Below are 12,101 nucleotides of genomic sequence, written 5' to 3'. Positions count from 1 at the left end.
TGAGCTCTACATTTTTCTCTGCTCCTCTCCCTGCCTCTCCCCTCCTCCCTTCAATCCTCCCCCAAGGTCCCCAGTCTCCCAATTTACTCAGGAGATCTTGTCTTTTTCTACTTCTCATGTAGATTAGATCTATGTAAGTATCTTTTAGTATCTTCATTGTTCTCTAAATTCTCTGGGATTGTGGTTTGTAAGCTGGTTTTCTTTGCTTTATGTTTAAAAACCACCTATGAGTGAGTACATGTGATAATTGTCTTTCTGAGTCTGTCTGGGTTACCTCACTCAAAATAATGTTTTCTAGCTCCATCCATTTTCCGGCAAAATTCAAGCTGTCATTATTTTTTTCTGCTGTGTACATTGTGTAAATGTACCACATTTTCCTTATCCATTCTTCGATTGAGGGGCATTTAGGTTGTTTCCAGGTTCTGGCTATGACAAACAATGCTGCTATGAACATAGTTGAGCACATGTCCTTGTGGCACGATTGAGCCTCCTTTGGATAAATACCCAAAAGTGGTATTATTGAGGAAGGTTGTTTCCTAATTTTCTGAGAAATCACCACACTGACATCCAAAGAGGCTGGACCAGCTTGCATTCTCACCAGTAATGCAGAAGTGTTCTCTTTTTCCCACAACCTCTCCAGAATAAGTTGTCATCAGTGTTTCTGATCTTGGCCATTCTTACAGGTATAAGATGGAATCTCAGAGTTGCATTTCTCTGATGACTAAGGATGTTAAACATTTCCTTAGGTGTCTTTCAGCCATTTTAGATTTCTTTGTTGAGAGCTGTTTAGGTCTGTACTCCATATTTATTGTTGTTGTTGTTGGATTATGTGATTTTTTTGGTGTCCAATTTCTTGAGTTCTTTGTATATTTTGGAGATCAGACCTCTGTCTAATGTGGGGTTGGTAAAGATCTTTTCCCATTCCATAGGCTGTCATTTTGTCTTGTTGACCGTGTCCTTTGCTTTACAGAGAGCTCATCATAGTTTTGCAAGGGCTTCTTTTGTCAGGTTCTGTTGGGTGTTGTAAACATCAATTTGTGATGTCCCACTGTTTCTCTTTATCTGCTGCTTGCAGCTCATTCAAAACGGATTAGTCTGGGTTCTTTAGAGGGACAGAACTGATAAGACTAGAAACTTCCTTTGCTCCCCATTTGCCTACAGAATGCTCATGTTGTCCTGTGACTGCCCCGGAAAGCCCTCCTCACTAGCACAGACAGCAGTCGCTTCCATGGCCTCGGCAGGCTTTCAATCTTCGTCCATGTATGTTGGATCTTCAGTGAATTGGTTTGACTCTTGTGTCATTTGGGCAGAGATTTGATGAGAAGTGACCTGAGGTTAAAACCCAGCAGCCCTGAGGACTTGTTTCTGGGTTAGAGGCTCCAGGGACGCTACAGCAAGGTCATTCCAGGCAAGATTCAGAATTCAAAGGACAAAAGCAGAGGAGATCTGCATGGCGGCCTGGGAAAAGAATAATGCTGGATAGAGGCGTCAGCTGAGAGCCCTCTAGCTCCGTTAGCATAATGGAACTGTTTAGCTGCACTCTGGTGGCCAATTAGTAACGCAAGAGTTCGGAGGCAGAAAAGAGAAAGATGCTGCTGCCCCCTGGTGGTCGTTTGCCAGAATTATTTTCTTAGAACAAAATTTTTAAATCTACTCTGTACACAGATAAATATTAAACAAGGGGTGTGGCTCAAGGGTTAGAGCAAGAAGCCATGGGTTCAATCACAGCAGCCCACAAAAATGGTGCAGTGGTGTCTGCATAACAGGAACACGGGGGGTTGGAGACTGGGCTGTGTGCATGAGAGCCGTAGATAAGCCCATCCATACTTCAGGTGAGTTTTGTGCCTCTGATCTTGACCTGGGAGATGCATATTTTCTAATTTCAGTTAAAATCTCAAGTAGAAATGGTAGGGTACGGCACTCCCGCAATCCCAGTACAGAGGAGGTGGAGACATCTGGGCCAGTTTGGTTATCCACCCTTTCATACCCTTAGCCTCCTGGCTGCAGCACTTTGTACCTCTCTCCCCTCTCCATTCTCCTCCCCCAACTCCTCACATGGCCCAGCTCAGTCTGGTCATGTCCACTCTGGACTCTCCCACGAGTCCCTGCCTCTGTCTATGCTCTCCCTTTTGTCTATAACAAACTTTCTCCTCCACCAAACATAGGAACAGTCATGTTTGATCCTCATTGTCCCTTATGGCTACACTGTTCTCTGTCTCTTAGTTGCCTAACCCTCCCTATGGTAGAGTTCATTCCATGACCTTTCCTCCTCTTAGAGATTTTCTTCCATATATATATATATATATATATATATATATATATATATATATATAGAGAGAGAGAGAGAGAGAGAGAGAGAGAGAGAGAGAGAGAGATATCTCCAGCAACATAATTTTGATTATGTTTATTGATTCTTTGGGAATTTCACATCATGCACCCCAATTCCACTCACCTCCCAGTCCCTCCAAAACCACCCCTCACCCCTTCAGCATGCTCCCCCAAATTAACTAAAAACAAAACCAGACAATTGCTGTGGACCATCCTCAGCAGGGAAGTGGGTCTTGAATCTGGGATGTCTGGAAGGCGAAATGAGTACAGGAACATGGGGTTCTGATGCAGGCTGACAGGCTCTCAGCTGCAGGGCAGGTTCTGCTGCTGCTGCTGCTGCTGCTGCTGCTGCTGCTGCTGCTGCTGCTGCTGCTGCTGCTGCTTCTGCCCTGAGCTTCAAACCTCAGTCTTTTATTCTAACATTTACACAAGGAAAATGATTCTGTTTTCTTGCCACAGGTTAATCATTACCTGGGTAAAGCAGTTCACAAGAAGTATAAAGATTCTCTGAAATCAGAATATCATCATTCATTATGACATTTCCCAGTTCCCCAACCCTATGCCAGCCACTACACTCTTAATTCTTAGCTGAGTTAATCATAAAACAACTTCTAAGGCTTTCACCTCAGAGGCTAACTACTTACAGTTACAGAAGCACAGTTCAGTGGGTTTTACTCCATTGATAATACCTTTCCCATTGTTACTCCTCACACTTCCAGTTTTGATTTATAAGGCCATAGGCAGTCAGCCCTAAAAAGACCTAAGTTCCTCAGAAATTTTATTCATCATAGCCAAGTTCTTTTCCATTTCAGTATAATTCTTTTGCCAAGTTTTATAATCAGGTTAAAAAAAACAATTTCTGCGTTTTTTTTCAAATTTCCCCAATTCTTTCATCAGTAAGTTTTTTTCCCCATGATCTGCTTTGCAGCTTCAATGCCTGCCCACTTCGTCAGTTCAGGAAGACTCATAGTATCGTACAGCACATCCATATTTCCAGAAACCACTGGTGTGGAAGGAGGAAAAGAACACAAAGAACAATGCTGTGGTAGAAATGCTATAACCAGAATCATCTGTAACATTGCCAAATGTGAGTGCAGACACCATAGAAGCGGTCCGGGGACACATAGGTGTTTTCTCCTTGGCCCTCAAGTAACTCGCTCACTTAGCTCCCACGGGGCTGCCTGGAGGGAATTGCTTCCTGCATCTCAGGAACCACATGCGGAGGGGGGCTATGCTTTGCCGTCTCTGGCAAACAACAACAACAACAACGAAACCCTTGATCCTCATCTTTCCAATATCTCTTCATCCATCCTGGAGGCATGGGGAGTTGCAGTGTGTCACGCAGTATACCGTTTTGTCCAATCAGCCCCACCCTTAAAATGTCCATTGCAATGAGTCTGACTCAAGGTCTCTGCACAGCATCACCACTGGACCCTTACCTAAACTCTTCTTGGATATCCTGCTGTTGCCCGAGTCAAGGAGATTTTGTGATTGTTGTTCCACAGGATCGGTCCCTTCACCCTCTAGCAGGTCATAGATGGGATAGATGTTAGGGGGACTAACCCAAGGCCCAAGATGTGGGTCTAGGTGGTAGCTGAACTGGTCAGTCTGGGCCACTGGGACCACCCTTCTCAGGTAAGGAGCAGAGTTGGCTCTCCTAGGCCCAGGCCATCTGGGCCAATTCTCCCATGTCTTGGTGAGGGGTGGGGCTATCTCTTTTGGAGTGCAGGGATGAAGCCAGATCTCCCATGGGGGGGGCAGAGACAGCTCTCTTGTTTTAGTGTCCATTGAGGGGTAGGGCCAGCTATCACCGGGGCCAGTGACAGGTGGGGCCAGCTCAGCATGACCCTTGGAATTTCAACACACATGGTTCCTATGAAGCCCCGTGGCAACAAGGGCCATGGACATTATCACAGACTCCATGGCCTTTGGTACCATGAACCACAGACATCAACACAGAGCCAGGCTGTGGTAGGACCACAGGCCCAGACACAGTCCTCTGTAGCAGCCTGGGCTTTGATGTCACCATGGCAACTTGTGTTAGTGCAAGCCACTCAGATCTGTATGAACCCAGCTTCAGCATGACCCTCAGATCCCTTCCTGGCCTCAGGTGACAGCCCAGATCTTGGGTATTTTCAAGACCTTTGATGGTGTCAGGAGCCATGGATATCAACCCAGATCCATGCAGTAGAGCTATGGATTCAGACATGGTCCTTTGCCACAGCTGGGGCTCTGAGGTCACAGGCCATCCAGATGAGCAGGGCCTTGGCAGCAGTGTGCCCTCAGACACCAACATGGACTCAAGTGTCTGACAAGAACCCCAGTCATCCTCATTGCCTTCAGTGATTACTGAAGTCATGGATATCAACAGACCCTGGCTGTTACAGGGCCATGGACCTAGACATAGCCTCTGACGGCAGCTCAGACTGGGATGTCATCATGTCCCCCAGTGGCACCACAGCCCTGAAACACCAAAATGGCCACAGGTGGCAACCCAGACCCTGGGCATCCCCTTGGCCTTGGTGGTAACGTGGGTCATGGAAGTCAATATGGACCTCCACTGCAATAAGACCATGGACCCAGACATGGCCCTAGGTGGCAGCCCAGGCTTGGACATCATCCTGGTCCTGGGTGGCAAGCAAGTTGCCAGCATCAGTCCACCGTCCTCATGTCTTCAGAACTCATTGGTTAAAAAAAGATGACAGGCCAGTAACCAGGCTGGAAGTTAGGTGGGAAAGCCAAACTGAGAGTGATGGAAAGAAGGAGGGCAGAGTCAGAGAGGGTAACCAGCCAGACACAAGAGTCAGACACACAACATTGGGGTAGCACATAAATTACTAAAAATGGACTAAATTGTATGAGTTAGTTAATAACAAGCCTGAGCTATTGGCCAAACATTTATTATTAATTATATTAATATTGTTAATAATTAATTAAGCCTCTGTGTGTTTATTTGGAAGCTGCTGGTGTTTATTTGGAAACTCTGCCAACACTTGGGAGGCAGAAGAAGGAAGATTCTGTGAGTTTGAGGCCAGCCTATTGTATAGAGAGAGGTCCAGGACAGCCAGAGCTACAAAGAGAAATCCTGTCTTGAAAAACCAAAAAAAAAAAAAGAACTTTCTATTATTCCTTTATTTAAGGAAACCTGTTTATAATTACTGCTGTCAGTAATCAACTACCTGTGTCTCATGGTAAATGATTAGAAAAAGTTTAAAGCTTATGTAAGTGTTTTAGCTGTAGTATGAACAATAAAAACCCACAGGCAGATATTGGGGTTCAACCTGAAGATCAGAAAAAGCAAAGCAGCCAAGTCACCTCTACCTCAAACTGAAATGGCAATCCTGTCTCCATGAATCTTCAGAATGAGACTGAGCCTGAGACCTGTTTTCTCCCATCGTATATTCCTCTCTAGTGCTGGGATTAAAGGCATACCCTACTAGCACCTGGCTTCCATAGCTAACTAGTGTAGCTACAGGGATTAAAGGTGTGTGCCAACATTGCCTGGCCTATAAGGCTGACCAGTATGACTGTTTTACTCTCTGATCTTCAGGCAAGCTTTATTTACTAAAATACAAATGAAATATCACTACACTTCCCCTTTTTGTCTAAAAAATAAAAAGGGCTATAACTAATATAAGAAAAACTGTATGCAATTTATATATATAAATATAGTATAGTGACTATATACAATATATAAGGCAATAAATACATCAACGATATCTAGTCCATTTGCATTTGACAAATTCAGAGAAAATACTCCATATCTATCCTATCTTGGTGAGTCCAAAGTCTTGTACATAATTTATTTTCTATTATAACTTGCTTTCTGTATCAGGTAAACAAGAAAAACTATAACTATCTAGTCTTCAACTCCCTCAGAGACCCAAGAAGGAAATAATGTTAACCGACTAAGCAGGAAGTGCAAGCAAGTGCCTTCCAAAAAATGTGAGAAACAGCAGTCTGCCTGAACAGTCACACAAAGTTCCTTTACGAGGTCAGGGCATCCATCTCTGGCCTACAGGCCTAGCATATCTGACAGACTTTTCTGTGAAGCAGGATATTCTGAAGGGCTGTTCCTCCATGTCTTGACAATGTTTGGCAGTCACTCTCTTTTTTAGTCCTGCTTGTCTAATTAGGACGTCATACTGTCAGTAGTTGAGGCAAAGGAATTTTCTTGCCTGGTGGCTTACTTTTGCCACAAAGAAAGTAAACTCTATGTGGAGTTTCTTCAATGCCCATTATCGTCTATGAAGTGCTGCCTGGAGCAGACATGTCTCATTGTCATAAAAAAGAGGAAAAAAAGAACCTATGTTATTAAAGCTACAGAGAAATCTTGTCTTGAAAAACCAAAAAAAAAAAAACCTTAAATGCCATATACTGTAGAGCTCTGAAGTGTTTGAAGATCTACCTAAAGTATAGGTAAAAAATAGATCTTTGTTTGACTTTGTTTGACTTTGAAAACATACCTAATATAACTACAAGTTTAATTGTAATAGGTGACTAATTACTAACCAGCATTTTCTTATTATCCTAAACAGTTGGTAATAGTAACTTTCAAGGGCTAAAAATTTGTTCATTGTTAAATGAACTGTATAGGAACAATACCTTGAACAAGGTTAGAAATGTATGTATAATATGTTTTAACAAAATTAAACTCAAATTTGTATCAATATACAAAATTTGTATACAATATACAAAAGTCCAATCCAATGTAAAACATTTAAAACTAGCAGTTTCTTTTTAAAAGTAGACACAGTTGGTATGAGAGAATTGTCTGTATTCTGTCAATCATGTTTTAAATAAACACTGATTGGCCAGGCAGGAAGTATAGGCAGGAAAACCAGACAGAAAGTAGAAATGATGCAATGAGAACAGGAAAATTCTGGGAAGGAGGAAGTTGATTCCTCCCAGTCCAGCCCAGACCACCGAGGAAGCAGGATGTGACCTGCCAGCTAAGAAAGGTACCAAGCCATATGGCTAAAATAGATAAGAACAATGGGTTAATATAAGCTACAATAACTAATAAGTAGCCTGAGAAAATGGACCAATCAGCATTATAACTTTTAGAGATCTCTGTGTGATTTTCTTTGGGGCTTGCCAGCTGACAGAAACCCTAACAAGCAGGCCCTGTTCATGTTACACACAATAATCTACCTTTTTATTTTATCATATCTACATCCTCCCTTATCTCTTTCCAGAGTAGATTCAATATTCTACCCTTTTATCCTCTCATATTTATATCCCTTTTTTTCTTTTCAAAACAAGAACTCTGAATCTAATTTCCTTTGTTCAACTTTCCTCCTGACTGTAACTAAAAACAACTTGTAACCAATCCCCAGAAACAATGACAATATCTGTAACCTATCAAATGACCCACCCTACCTCTTGGGAATGTGGGTGTTGTATTCTTAAATTTATTTCCTGCTGTCTGGGGGCAACAGTATCTTTAGGGGATATTGAAAAGAAAAACTTGGGTTAATTGTCAAGTTCTGAAAGAGGTAGTTGTATCATTTGTTGTCCAGTCTCTGTGTAATGGGAAAGTGCAGGGCTCATCTCAAGTCCTGTTAGGCTGGATCATCTTAGCTGGCCACCTCAAAATTGTTCTGAGAAGTTTGTAGTCCAAAACTGATCTTTAGGTGGTTTTTCAGTTTAGTAGTGTTATTATGGTCCTGAACATGTATCAATGGTGTGGTGTACATATTTTAGTTTTCCAAATTCTACAAAATGGAATCTATCTGCCAGATTTCATTCCATTGAGTACCCTTTGGTACTCAATATCCTGCAGGTAGTGATATTTGGTTATATACAGAACAAGTAGGATTCCTTATACTTTCCTTGGCTTGCTGTCATGTGACAGAAAAGTCTTTTTTTTTAAACCTTTGCTATTGACATTCTTTTATGAAATTCTAAGTCCTCAAGCACATTGTTAATCAATAATTGATTGATTTCTGCATTACCTTGTGCTAGAAGATCTGACAGACCTTTAAGGGATCAGATACATATTATGTATATGGGATAATGCTTATTCCAGATTATATTTTATAACTGAATAAATAATGAAGTCAATTCTATATCATCTGGTATAAATTCAGCAGTTTCAATATGCAAAACAATTCCCTGCATATTGCACAGTGGTACGTATGTTGAGAGAGTCTTTGAAATTCCTAGTATTATAAGAATAGCATACAATTCTGACATTTAGAATTATAAGGACTTTGATCCACTATACTTAAATTTTCTCATTTGTAACCTGCTTTTTCTGCTTTATTTGCATCAATATAGAATGTAGCAGCTCCAGTTATTGGTGTTTCCCATACAATGTGAAGAATAATTCAGTTAGTTCTCTTTATAAGTTGAATTCTCTTGCTTTTTGGATAGTGCCTTCTGTAATTTCTCTTCAGCTAAAGTCAATTTTCTCTTGGCTTTAGCTGATAATTCTCTGGGGCTATTTAAGTCATTGTCACTATCTAAGATTTGTTCAAATTAATCAGGTCATCAGGACCAATCCCAATAGGGGGCCATATATGGAAATGTCTCCTAGCAATCTTTGGAAGTCATTAAGAATCTTCAAATAATCTCTCCTAATTTGTACCTTTTGGGGTCTAATTATTTGTAAACCTATTTTATGGCCTAAATAATTAATAGAATCTCTTCTTAGTATTTTTTCAGTAGCAATTTGTAATCCTCAACAAGTCAAAATTTTCTTTATGTCTTCATTTTTTCTAAAGTATCTACATTTGAATCAGATAGCAAAATGTCATCCATGTAATGGTAAACTATAGATTCAGGAAATTGCTTATGTAACATTTCCAATGGTTGACTTACAAAATATTGGCACAGGGTAGAGCTATTTAACATTTCCTGTAGGAGAATCTTTCACTGATATCTTTTAGTAGACTGAGTAGACACTGTGAAGGAAAAATTTTCTCTCTTTTTCTTGTAAAGGTATAGTGAAAAAATGGTCTTTTAAATCAATAACTATAAAGACCATTCTTTAGGCAATAGAGAAGGCAAAGAAATACCAGACTGTAGAGAGCCCATTGACTAAATCACCTTATTAACAGCTCTTAGGTCTGTTACCACTCTCCATTTTCCAGATTTTTTTTTAACAACAAATACAGGAGGATTCCAAGGGCTGGTTGATGCTTTAATATGCTGACCATCTAGTTGCTCCTGTACCTGCTGTTCTAAAGCCTGCAGTTTTTCAATTGTTAAAGGCCATTGCTTAACCCATACAGGTTTTTCAGCCAACCATTTTAAATATAGGGCTGTTGGTGCCTTTGAAAGATCAGCAGCTGTTGTGCCCTGTTCTTGTGCAATCTGAATGATCAGTGACTGTACTTTATAATACCTTCTAATAGTTTTCTCAGAAACATATGTTAGTTCATATTTTGTTTCTAAGATTTGGGGGAATGTTAATCTGAGTATTCCATTGCTGTAACAAATCAAATTCCCACAAATTCATTGCTATGTTAGCCACATATGGCTTTAATTTTCCTCTTTATCCTTCTGGCCCTATACATTTGACGCATTTTGCACTCTGCTTTACGTGAGATAAAATTCCAATCCCTAAAAGACGAACATTTACCACCTGGAAAGGCCAATTTGGACTTCAGAATTCTGTTGCAATTATTGTTACATTCACACCTATGTCTACAAGACCTTCAATGACAACATCATTTATTCTTATTTTTAATTTTGGTCTTTGTTCATTTATAGAAGTTTGCCAAAATACTTGCTTTATGGTTTCTCCTAAATTTTTCTGTTTTCTATAGTTGTTCTATTATTCAGAGCAGTGTGGTTTCTTACAATAGGCATTAGGTTCTTTAATTGTTCTGAGAAGGAGTTTCCTCTATAATGGCAGGAAACAACTGAACCAGACTTGGCATAAGAGCCTGAGAGACTCCTCACAGAGTTTCACAATGGTAAAGGATTACCATGAATATTCAACATTGACCTACATTCAATAGTCTGATGCCTGGCTTTGCCACAACTTCCGCATAATCCAGAAAGAAGCAATGTTCTGAATGGATTATTCTTAGAAAAAACATTGTTTCTAAGAATGCCCTGTTTACAATACCTTTTGAGGTGACCTTGTTTGCCACAATTATAACATTTGACATTTTGATTTTTCCTCAAACCTCTGGAAATCACCTCTCCTATCCATTTATCATCATGGTTATGAAATTCAATATTAAATTGTATCTCCGATCCATTCCTGCAAAGGTGCTGACCCTGCCTTTAATGGTCTAATTATCCTTATGAATAGAGAATTGGCATTTTCAAAAGCCAGGAATTGAATTATTGTTTGTCTAGCTTCTAAATTTGGGATCATTGTATTTACTGCTGACGTCAATCATTTTAAGAAATCCATAAAGGCTTCCTTTGGGTCCTGTATAACTTTAGTAAATGACTGAATTTTCTTTCCTATTTCTCCAATTCTGTCCCAAACATTCAAAGATATTACGTGGCATAAATTCAGGATGTGGTCATCCTATACAGCCTGTATTTCTACAGTAGCACATTCTCCTCTAAGAATTTGATCTTAGGAGATTTCCCTACTCCATTGTACAACAATCTTAGCCTCTTCTCTGAATCAAGTACTTCATTGTAATTGTGGACCGGGCCCTAAAACACCTTTGACCAAATCTATCTAGTTGCTAGGGATAATTCTATTACAAACAGACCATGAGTTTAACATTTGCTTCACAAAAGGTGAATACATGCCATATGAGACTATTGCTTCCTTAAATCTCCTTAAATCTAACTGAACAGGAGTCCAGTTAAGTATAACAGAGCCCACACCATTTGGAAATTCTTGTAAGGAAACTAGACATATTAAAGTTGGTTGTCTGAAAACTTTAGGCTGTTCCTCTCTATTCTTATAATGCAATTCTGAAATTGGTTCTTCATTAAATTCTTCTGTCTGGATTTGAATATCTCTGTGATCTGTTTTATTAGGTTTTTCTGAAGCCTGTATTTTTTCTTGAGATAGGGTTTCTCTGTAGCTTTGGAGCCTGTCCTAGAACTAGTTCTTGTAGACCAGGCTGCCCTTGAACTCACAGAGATCCACCTGCCTCTGCCTCCTGAGTGCTAGGATTAAAGGCATGTACAACCACCAACCAGCTCCTAAGGCCTGTATTTTAGTACTCAGATTAACCAACTATTTTAATGATAAGACAAAAATATAATGCTGATGTTTACAATCGACATTACATAAATACCATCTAAATTAGATATCATCTCATTTAATCGTCCCATTTTCAAACTGTCTAGCATATTATTATACACAGACTCAAATCCCTCCACTGTAATGATATTTCTCATTTTTTAATATGTGTGTGTGTGAACCTCTTTTTAAACTAATTCCTCCCTTTAAGAATTCCCAATTGTCTTATCAAATCTACTGACGACGTTGTTGATGAAGATGTGAGGCCTGTTGCTGCTGTATAGAACAGTAAAGCCTGACAGGATTTCAAGGTAGCTATCTAGTTTGGCAGCAACCCAAAAAAAGGAGCTCAGGGAGAGCCTGCAACCCAGAGTAGAAAGAAATAGAGATAGATAGATAGATAGATAGATAGATAGATAGATAGATAGATAGATAGACAGACAGACAGATAGAGGCTGTCTGGGAAAAGCATGTGTGTTCTGGGCTGCCTAAAGGCTACAACAGAAAAACCCCAAACTCACACATAGGCTTGGGAAAAAAAAGAAAACAAAGTCTAGCTGGGAGAGGTCTGAGCACCATGTGTAGCTCTGGCCTATGCTGGTAA

This window comes from Myodes glareolus, chromosome 9 (genome assembly GCF_982192425.1).
Source record: "Myodes glareolus chromosome 9, mMyoGla1.1, whole genome shotgun sequence".
Lineage (NCBI taxonomy): Eukaryota > Metazoa > Chordata > Mammalia > Rodentia > Cricetidae > Myodes > Myodes glareolus.
The sequence above is the reverse complement of the archived record's forward strand: the minus strand, read 5'-3'. Positions refer to the sequence as shown.